The sequence below is a fragment of the Gekko japonicus genome, unplaced genomic scaffold (assembly GCF_001447785.1).
Source record: "Gekko japonicus isolate JY-2015 unplaced genomic scaffold, Gekko_japonicus_V1.1 scaffold238, whole genome shotgun sequence".
Classification (NCBI taxonomy): domain Eukaryota; kingdom Metazoa; phylum Chordata; class Lepidosauria; order Squamata; family Gekkonidae; genus Gekko; species Gekko japonicus.
Genome location: NW_015161411.1, coordinates 770,511 through 780,204, shown reverse-complemented (window position 1 = coordinate 780,204; position 9,694 = coordinate 770,511). Strand labels below are relative to the sequence as shown.

Sequence of the window (9,694 nt, the reverse complement as noted above, 5' to 3'; positions counted from 1 at the left end):
AGCACCCCCGGGGCGGGGAAGCTCCTCCCCCCCCCCAAGCGTGGGTGTCGGGTCTCCTGGCCGCTTCCTTCGAGGTGGTGACTGGATCGCGGTTTTGCTCAGGAAAGCAGCCCATGAAGGGAGATCGGGGCCGGCGTGGTGTCGTGTGGTTAGCGAGTCGGAAGGAGTGTCGGAGGACCTGCTGTGAAACCTGATGGGTGACCTCGGGCCGGTCGCCCCGTCTCGACCTAACCTACCTCGCAGGGTGGTTGTGAAGATGCAGCGGAGGCCAGGTGAAGAAGAAGTAGAGGAGATAGGGTTTATACCCCGCCCTTCACTACCCAAAGGAGTCTCAGAGCGGCTCACAAACTCCTTCCCCTTCCCCTCCCCACAACAGACACCCCCGGTGAGGCAGGTGGGGCTGAGAGAGTTCTGACAGAAACGGCTCTTTTTCAAGAACAGTTCTTGTCAGAACTACGGCTTGCCCAAGGTTATCCAGCCAGGTGCAAGTGGAGGAGTGGGGAATCAAACCCGGTTCTCCCAGATTAGAGTTCGCGCTCTTAACCACTACACTAAACTGAACCATGGACCCTGCTCCAAGCTCCCAGGACAAGGGCAGAATAAAAAAAGTGATAGAATTGGGGGAGCTGGTGTCTCATAACAGTGTGTTTTTAATTCATTGGTCCCCTGCCTTTCTCTCCAGTGGAAGTCTAGAGTGGCTTACAGCATTTCCCCTTCCTCCACTTTGAGAGCCAGTTTGGTGTAGTGGTTAGGAGCAGTGGTCCCTGTAAGCTGAGTTAGTGGGAGCTGGTTCACAGTTTTTTAGCCTCCGGCTCACACATTTTTGTCCTAGCTCAGGATGAGTGGCTCCAGAGCAAACTAATTTATCAGTAGCCAATTCCCACGCTCACAACTTCAATGCCAGTAGCTTACAAAGCAGAATTTTTGCTCACAAGACTTATTTTATGTATTTATTTTTGTATTTATACCCCGCCCTCCCCGTGAACGGGCTCCACAACTTAGAGGGAGCATTGGTTAGGAGTGCAGACTCTTAAGCTGGGAGAACCAGGTTTGATTCCCCACACTCCTCCACATGCAGCTGCTGGTGTGACCTTGGGGCAGGCACAAGTTCTGTCAGAGCTGTTCTCTCAAGGGTAGTCCTCGAGAGAGCTCTCTCAGCCCCACCTGCCTCACAGGCTGCCTGTTTGGGGAGGGGGAGGGAAAGGAGATTGCAAGCCGCTCTGAGACGCCTTTGGGTAGTGAAGGGCAGGGTATAAATCCAATCTCCTCCTCTTTATCATCACAACAGTCCTGTGAGGTAGGTTAGACTGAAAATGTGTGACTGACACAAATGGGGATTCAAACCAGGGTCTCAGATACCAGTCCCAACACTCTTAACCGTTGCATGTTTCATGTTTTTTCGATAATCCGTGCAGCAAACCATGCGAGGTGGGATAGCATTGTTCCCCATGTTTCAGATGGGGGGGGGGCATCAGACTTCAGTGCTCAGTCTGTTGGCACAAGCTCTGGAAGGGGAGCAGTTTGGCATGTGAAGACGGAAGAGGGGGATTCCGGTCTGACTTGGGTGGGAAGCTGCAGGCCAGGGAAGACCCTCGGAATCTGAGCCGGATAAGGAGTGCTCTTGATCAGGTGTGCTGAGGTGTAACTGTCAAAGATGGGTCTAGGGACAGGATCAGATGAGTAGTTATCACGCGTGATGATTCAGCCCCAAACAGGAGGTCCATCAGTGGCTATTAGCCACAAGGTATAGATAGGGGCTCTGGGGCAAGTGATGCTCTGTGGCATCTTGGTGCTTGGGGGGGCAACAGTGGGAGGGCTTCCAATGTCCTGGCCCCACTGGTGGACCTCCTGATGGCACCTGGTATTTCTGGCCACTGTGTGACAGTGTTGGACCAGATGGGCCTTTGGCCTGATCCAACATTGGCGTCTCTTATGTTCTTACCTGTCTTGCATAAGCTCAGCCCCAAACCTGTCTGCATAAGCTCAGGTCCGTGCCCATGATGGAGAGGAAGATGCTGAATTCTTCCGCAGAAATACTACATTTTTAGGAACGTGCCGTGCCTGGGGCTGAACATTTTGGACGGGAGGGACGCGTCCAGTTTCCAGCTCTCCCCCCGCCACGTCGGTCATATCCTAGGAAGAGTACGCAGAACAAATTTTCCTAGGGCACAATAAATGGACAGGTAGAAATTCACAGGAAAAGGTAATCACAGGTCGATTAGCTTTACCTGTGAATTTCTACCTGTCCATTTATTGTGTCCTAGGGAAATTTGTTCTGAGTACTATATATGTCGTATCCACATAATTTATGAAATCATTGATTTTTGGTGCTTAAATTTGGGCACGTGCCTTTCCCCCCCTTGTTTACATGTATTGCTGTGCCACTGCGTTTCATCTTGTATCCTAAGAAGAGAGCATTTGAATATTCACAGGGCAGACAGAGGGGTGTTTCCTCCCCAGCCTGCCTTGGGTAAAGTCCCACGTCAGCCTCCATAATTTCCCGGGTGGCGCGCACGAACCGAAATGGCAGCAGACGGCTTCGTCAGCTCCTCGCGGCTGCAGCTTTAAGTCTCTCCGCCTACCTGTCCTTAACCTTCCAGGTGTTTGTTTAATAAGGCTGGCCCGGCAAATCGATATCACCGATATCACACTGGCAGACCTTGAGTGGCTGAAGTCTCGGGCGTGTGTGCTTGGTGCGCGAGTAGAACACCAGCCGGCTCTGCCAGCTGTCAGAGAAGCACTATTTGGGGTCCAGCACCTCCCTCCTGTGGAGCTGCGGTGGCTCAAGTGGTTAAGACGCTGAACTGCAGGCTGTGGAAGGTCGGTAGTTCAGCAGTTCAAGACCCGGGTGCCACATGACGGAGTGAGCTCCCGTCTCTGGTTCCAGCTCCTGCCAACCTAGCAGTTTGAAAGCAAGAAATTGCAAGTAGATAAATAGGTACCACTTCAGTAGGAAGGTAACAGCGTTCCGTGCACCTTGGTGTTTAGTCATACCGGCCACATGACCACGGAAATGTCTTCAGACAGTGCTGTCTCTTCGGCTTTGAAAAGGAGATGAGCACCGCAACCCTAGAGTCGGATTCGACTGGCTTTTGTGCAAGGGAACCTTTACCTTTACTTTCCTCCTCCCTAGACGGCGGACTCTTTTGGAAAGGTGGCATTGGGATGCACTCCAGGAAAAGCCGCTTGCGTAGCTTCCCTCTGGGGTGTGTCTATGACTGCAGTTCCCTTGTGGATCCGCACTGATGTCTCTGGGTTCGCTCTGGCTAGCGATTATATGGTCTTCTCAAGAAGTACGTTTCTCGAGTGCCGAAACGGTGCCCTTCTGCTTTCTGAGCTAACTAAGTCTTCTGCGTCCTGTGAACTGTTTGCCTCTATCTCAGGGGTCTTGTTGCCTCCCCTCTCAGGAGTCCCCAAGGGCACCTTTGAGATGATGGCAGCTGAGACAAAAATGGGTGAGCCAGAGGCTAAACTGTCAGCTAGCTCACACTAACTCAGCTTAGAGGGAACACTGCTTGGGAGAGTCTCACCGAATAAGCCACCTCCTCCTCCAGTGGGGAAAAAGCACTCTCCTTGCACGGCACGTTTGCCTCCTATGGAGGGTGTGCTGGGGTGACCACATGACAGACCTACCGCCTTAGCCAGTTTGGTGTAGTGGTTAAGAGCGGCAGGACTCTAATCTGGGAGAACCGGGTTTGATTCCCCACTAGGGATGTGCGTTCAGTTCATCCGAACCGGATGCACCCCCAAAAACGGCCCATTCGGACCTCTTTCGGGCTGCTGCTGGCTGATTCAGATTCTCTGATCTGAATCGTCTTGCTGCCAAATTCAGCCCCATTATATCCTATGGGCCATTGAAGTCAATGGCGAAAACATAGTGTATATTCTGGGGGCTGGAGGGGGTTTAAGGGAGAGGCTCCAGACCCCCAGGGTAGCTGCTGGAGCCTCTCCCCAAGATACCAACCAAGTTTGAAGAACATTGGACCAGGGGGTCCAATTCTACGGGCCCCCAAACAGGTTGCCCCTATCTCCTCCATTGTTCTCTATGGTGGGAAAAAAGTAACTTCCCCCCCCACCATAGAGAACAATGGAGGGGATAGGGGCAACCTGTTTGGGGGCCCGTAGAATTGGAGCCCCTGGTCCAATGTTCTTCAAACTTGGTTGATATCTTGTGGAGAGGCTCCAGCAGGTAACCTGCGAGTTTGGAGCCTCTCCCTCAAACCCCCTCCCCTCCAGCCCCCAGAATATACCCTATGTTTTTGCCATTGGATTCAATGGCCCATAGGATATAATGGGGCTGAAACTGACTTTCGCTGGCTGAAAGACTCCTGAATGGGCTCCTACTGCCGAAATTGACATGCAGGCGTCTTTATGCCTGTCGATTGATTCTGCTCGATTCCGCCGAATCTGAATTGGGCCAATTTTTCCTTATTTTTCTTTTCTTTTTGCACACCCCTATTCCCCACTCTTCCACATGCAGCTGCTGGTGTGACCTTGGGTCAGTCACGGCTTAGAGGGGAAGGGAAAGGAGATTGGAAGCCGCTCTGAGACTCCGAGTGAAGGGCGGGGTATAAATCCAATCTCCTCCTCCAGCAATTCCCCATGTCAAAAGTGTTCGGACTCAGGCTTGCAGATGGGCTTGAACTACTTAGCCATAGGCACCCGGGAAGGGGGGGGGGCATTGCATTGTCTGTCCTTACTAGCCAGTGGGAATGCTTTATATGGGGGCAGGGACATTGTGTGATCCTCTTGTCCTTCTTGCTTCAGGCACCCGTTGCCCAGAGCCATTGCAACCTGCTTGCTAAGTTCCCACCAGTTTGGTATTTTTGTATGTTTGTGTGCATGCGCACACACCTGGAAGTCATGGCGACCTATGGTGAGTGACTGACCCTTGCTGGAGGCCTGGAGGATATTCAGAGAGGTGGCTGAATAAGGCCTGCCCCTGTCTTCCCGACTTGGTATTCCAAGGAGGTCTCCCATCCAAGTACTAACCGTAGCCGACCCTGCTTAGCTTCCAAGAGCTGACGAGATCGGGCTTGCCTTGGGATGTCCAGGTTAGGGTAGCTCCCAGCATTTTTAAGAGCCCCCCGTCTCGGTGTCCGCCCTCTGGTGCTGTGGCCCACTTCTACTTTTGACGTCCCCCTGAGCCCAAGGATCTCGGGAGTACAGATTAACTGACCACGTGGTGGTTTGTCTCCTCTTTGGAAAACCAGCCCTGACGAAACTGACGTGTTCTTCCCTTTTTGGGTTCTGGAAGGCAGGGGTGGTGGAAAGTGTGGTCAAGGTGCAGCTGACTTTGGTGGAGTGGCGTAGAGCCAGTTTGGTGGAGTGGTTAAGAGCACGGACTCTAATCTGGGAGAACCGGGTTTGATTCATCACTCCTCCACATGCAGCTGCTGGATGACCTTGGGCAAGCCATAGTTCCGTCACAGCTATTCTCTCAAGGGCAGTTCTCGAAAGAGCTCTCTCAGCCCCACCTACCTCACAGGGTGTCCGTTGTGGGGAGGGGGAGGGGAAGGACATTGTAAGCCGCTCAGAGACTCCCAGTGAAGGGTGGGGTATAAATCCAATCTCTTCCTTCTCTTCTCCTTCAAATTTAATATTGATTCCCCACTCCTCCACACGCAGCTGCCGGTGTGACCTTGGGTCAGTCACAAGTTCTCTCAGAGCTGTTCTCTCAGGAGCAGTTCTCGAAAGAGCTCTCTCAGCCCCGCCTACCTCGCAGGGTGTCTGTTGTGGGAAGGGGAGGGGAAAGGAGATCGTAAGCAGCTCTGAGACTCCTTCAGGTAGTGCAGGGTGGGGTATAAATCCAATCTCCTCCTCCTCTTCTGGCGATCCCATGGGTTTTTCAAGGCAAGAGGCATTTAGATGTGGTTTGCCATGGCCTGCCTCTGCATAGCAGTCTTGGGCTTCTTGGGGGGGGGGGTCTCCCATCCAAAGACTAACCAAGGCTGACCTTGCTTAGCTTCTGAGACCTGATGAGCTCGGTCTGCCCTGGGTCATTCAGTTCAGGGCAGAAAAAATACAGGATAATGCTGCATTCTTTCTGCTCCTCCGTGCTGTCTTCATACTAGACCTGAGCGAATCTCCACCATTTTTCTACACTGCTAAATATCCCCGTCTCTCGCCTTGAAACCCCACAGCCCTGGGGTTGCCAGGATTCAGTTGTGACTTGACAACACACCTGATTTACTGTTTTAAGTATCCTCATATGGAGGTGTGGTGAGAGAACCCTAGGGAAGGGGGTCTGCCTAGGGTTAAGAGCTCTGGGTTGAGAAATTCCTGTAAATTCGGGAGTGAGCCTGTGGATGGCAGGGTTGGGGTAAGGAGGGGAGTGGGGAGGGACCTCACCAGGTTACAGTGCCAGAGAGTCCGCCCTCCAAAGCAGCCATTTTTTCCGGGGGAAGAGTTCCCTGTTGTCTGCAGATCAAGTGTGCTAGCAGGAGATCTCCAGGCCCCGCCTGGGGATTGGCAGCCCTAGATCTGCCTCACACGTGCTTCGGTCCTTGAGCAGCGTCGTTGAGGGAACGTTGAGAAATGGCAGCAGCTATTTATTTTGCGGCGTCGCATTTGCAAGGAGTGTGATGGTCATTGCCGGTTTCCGCCCGGGTCGCCGCTATTCCCACTTTCCAGATCGGGAACTGAGGCCCGTGAGTGAGTTAAGCCGGCGCCTGTGGGTCCATCTGCAAGTCGAGAAACGGCTCGATCCCAAGACTTCCCAATTCCCCCTCCCCATGTGGGCCGGGACCCTAGATCTTTTTTGTTGGGCACCTTTGAACCTTCCCCCACCGCCAAGGGCCTTTGGACTTCATTTCTCAAGTTGCCTTCTCTCTCTCTCTCTCTCTCAACACTTTGCTGATTTTTCCCTCGACCCTCCCTCCAGTTCGTTGTTTGTACAGTTGTGGAGGGGCGGGCTGTGAGCCCCCTCCTCAGTCCTCCACTCCTGCCTTTGGGGGCAGGGTGCGGCAGGTTAGGGAGAGGAAGGAAGCTGCACCTCACAGGTGCCGGCGCCGCGAGCCGATGCCACGTCCGGGCTCCTGCCACCCCGTGGTGTGCCCGCTGGCCGCTCTGGTAGCACAGGTGGGGCGTCTGGTTCTTGGGCCCTGCTAAGAGGAGGAGAGTGGCCGGGCCGGGAGTGTGTCTGCCTGCCTCCCCCCCCTCCTTCCCAGGCAGCGGGAGTGACTCAGCCATGTAGGCGTGGGATTTTCTCCGACCGGTTTGGGCAGTCCTCAGGGCCACGGCTGTGAATGTGGGTGGGGTTTGGGGTGCTCCCTGGTTCTCTTCTCTCTCTCTCCCTCTCTCTCTCCCTCTCTCGTCTCTCTCTCTGTCTCAGTGTCTCTGCAGTGCAGCAGACTCTGCGATCTGATACCACCGGCAGCTCCCGGCACTCATGTTCCTGGCCTTCTCCGGGTGGGGGTGGGGGACCGTCCCCTGCCTTGCCCATGTTTGGCAAGCCCGACCCTCCCTGCCGCGCACCAGCAGGTTTGCAGGCTGACAGTTCTGTCTCCCCCTCCCCCCGCCACCCGAAATCATTTTCTCAAAGTCCGTCAAATGAAGAGTCTCGGCTGTTTTTGCAAAGCGGGCCTGGCCTTTTCCGACTTAGGGGTGAGTCTTTTTTTTGTTTTCTGTGTGCGCGCCGGGGAGAGCAGGCCATGTCTCGGGGTGTGTGTGTGGATAAGGGGGTGCTCTTCCCCTTAAAGAACAGGACTTGTTCTGATTGTGGTTTGGGGGTTCGGAGTGGGGAATTCCACAGCCCCCCTCCTCCTTAGTGCTGCGTTAAAGAGATGGTGGCCGGGATTGGATCTGTGGGGGTGGGGGAGACTCGGCCCGGGGAGGGCGGAGTGTTTAACCGGCAGCCGGAGAGCAGAGTCTTATTGGGGCAGGAAAAACCAGACCCCCCCCCCCCCCGCCGGTGGACCGAGCATGATTCACGTATTACCATTTATAGAGGCCAACCCACACGGGAAACTGCCGGGCCAGTTCACATGTTCGCGGACCCCGCCCCTATTAATCTTCCACTTCACCTGGGACTCCGGGCACTGGTTTTCTGAGCTGACCCCTAAACCCTCCCCCCCATGCAAAGAACTATCTTGCGGACTGGCCCCGTGGCGTCTTGGTTTTCGTTTCCAGAGTGGTTTGGGGGACGGGGAAGGGGCTGTCAAGAGCCTTGACCTCACAGCACCCAGGCCTTGAATGCTCTTTGTAGTTCTTGGGTATCTTTCCCTGTTAAGTGTCTGGACGCTTTGTGGCCTCTCCCCCCCTTTAACGGCAGGGAGCCTCCACGGCTGGGCGGGTCCGAGTGGGCCCACCCCGTGGTCTCATGCAGTTAAATCGGCATTCTTGAGAAAAACTTCCCCACTTCTTTATGGGCATTCTATGCTCTTCCTTCTCTCTCTCTCCCCCTCCCCAAGTCTCCCTAGCCCGAAGAAATGCTGATGGCAGAGGGAGCCCCAGGGTCAGGTTACAGCAGGGCTTAAGGTCTGTTTGGGTCCCGGGGGCGAGGAGGGGCTTTCCCCCCACCGCCCCCTTCTCCCCCCCTTACTGTGTTGTTTGGAGCTCCAGTGGCCCCCCCCCAACCAATGTCTTAAATTGCTGTTTACTGCCTGGCGTCTTGGCAGCACATTCCCCTGGCCTTTGCTCCATACGGAGGGTGGGGGGCGGACTTCGGCTGGCCCTTGCGAGACCGAGGCCTGTAAGACTTCCAGGAGGCGGTCGGCATTTCTTTGCTGCACTCCAGAAAAATCCGAAGATGCATGTATTGGGGGGGGGGCAAAACCCATGCGGGAGGCGGTTTCATCTGCCGGAATGTGCCGCCCAGACAAGCAGTTCCTTTGTTCCCCTTTTGACTCTCGCCTAGGTGCGTTCTGCTCCCTTTCCTCAGAGCAGGGCCTGGCAACGTCCAGGCCGGAGCCGGCTGCCCGGGCTCCTCCCGCCTGCCTGTTCCAGGAAGCCAAGCCGGTACGCTTCCTGCCTGCAGACAAGGGAGGAGTTCCCCATTTATTCCCTCGCCAGCCTCATGCAGCGCTGGAGGACGGGGAGGACGTGTGAGCTGGCGGGGTGGATTGAGAAGGGTGTCAGGATGGGAGGGAGGGCGGGCTAGGTCGGAGCCCTCGCTGAGTCCCGATGCGCCCTGGGAGAAGACAGGAAGCCGCTTGTCATAATCTGTCTTCTCATTTACGCTCTGGGGGGAAGAGGAAGGGGGTACCCTGCCCCACCTGTATCACGGGCATACTGGCCAACACCTTGCAGGAGTTGAGAGGGAATAGATTAGGGGCAGTGTTCCCTCCAAGCTGAGTGAGTGTGAGCAAGGTCACACGTTTTCTAGCCTCCGGCTCACACATTTTTGTCTCCGCTCAGGGAGGACGGGGCTCCAGAGCAAACTCATTGATGCGGCAGCCAAATCGCTCGCTCACGACTTTCGTGCCAATAGCTCACAAAGCAGAATTTTTGTCCAGACGCCACAGCTTAGAGGGAGCATTGGTTAGGGGTCCACTTAGAAACTTCTGCTGTGGCCTCAGGTGGGGCAACTGTTGTTTTCTCAGGCACATATGAACACCCAAGCCGCTTTATACGGAATCAGACCCTTGGTGCTCTCCAGGGCCACAACTGGGGGTCTTTTTGCTCCACCTGATCCTGTTTAGCTGGAGATGGTGAGGATCGAACCGGGGACCCTCTGGATATGCCAAGTGGCTGC

General features: G+C 54.9%; 1 protein-coding gene across 5 annotated transcripts in view; it reads left to right on the top strand.

The window, feature by feature from the left end:
• Window positions 1–9,694, top strand: part of EIF4G1 (eukaryotic translation initiation factor 4 gamma, 1) — a 134,814-nt gene that overhangs the window by 4,429 nt on the left and 120,691 nt on the right. For 4 of the 5 annotated variants that reach the window (XM_015427045.1, XM_015427037.1, XM_015427030.1 and 1 more), the window contains exon 1: window positions 7,321–7,605. The exons of the other annotated variant lie outside the window; for it this stretch is intronic. The gene's annotated coding sequence lies outside the window, so the exon portion shown is untranslated. Of the gene's footprint in view, window positions 1–7,320; window positions 7,606–9,694 lie in introns of those variants that run through there. 5 annotated transcript variants of the gene reach the window in all.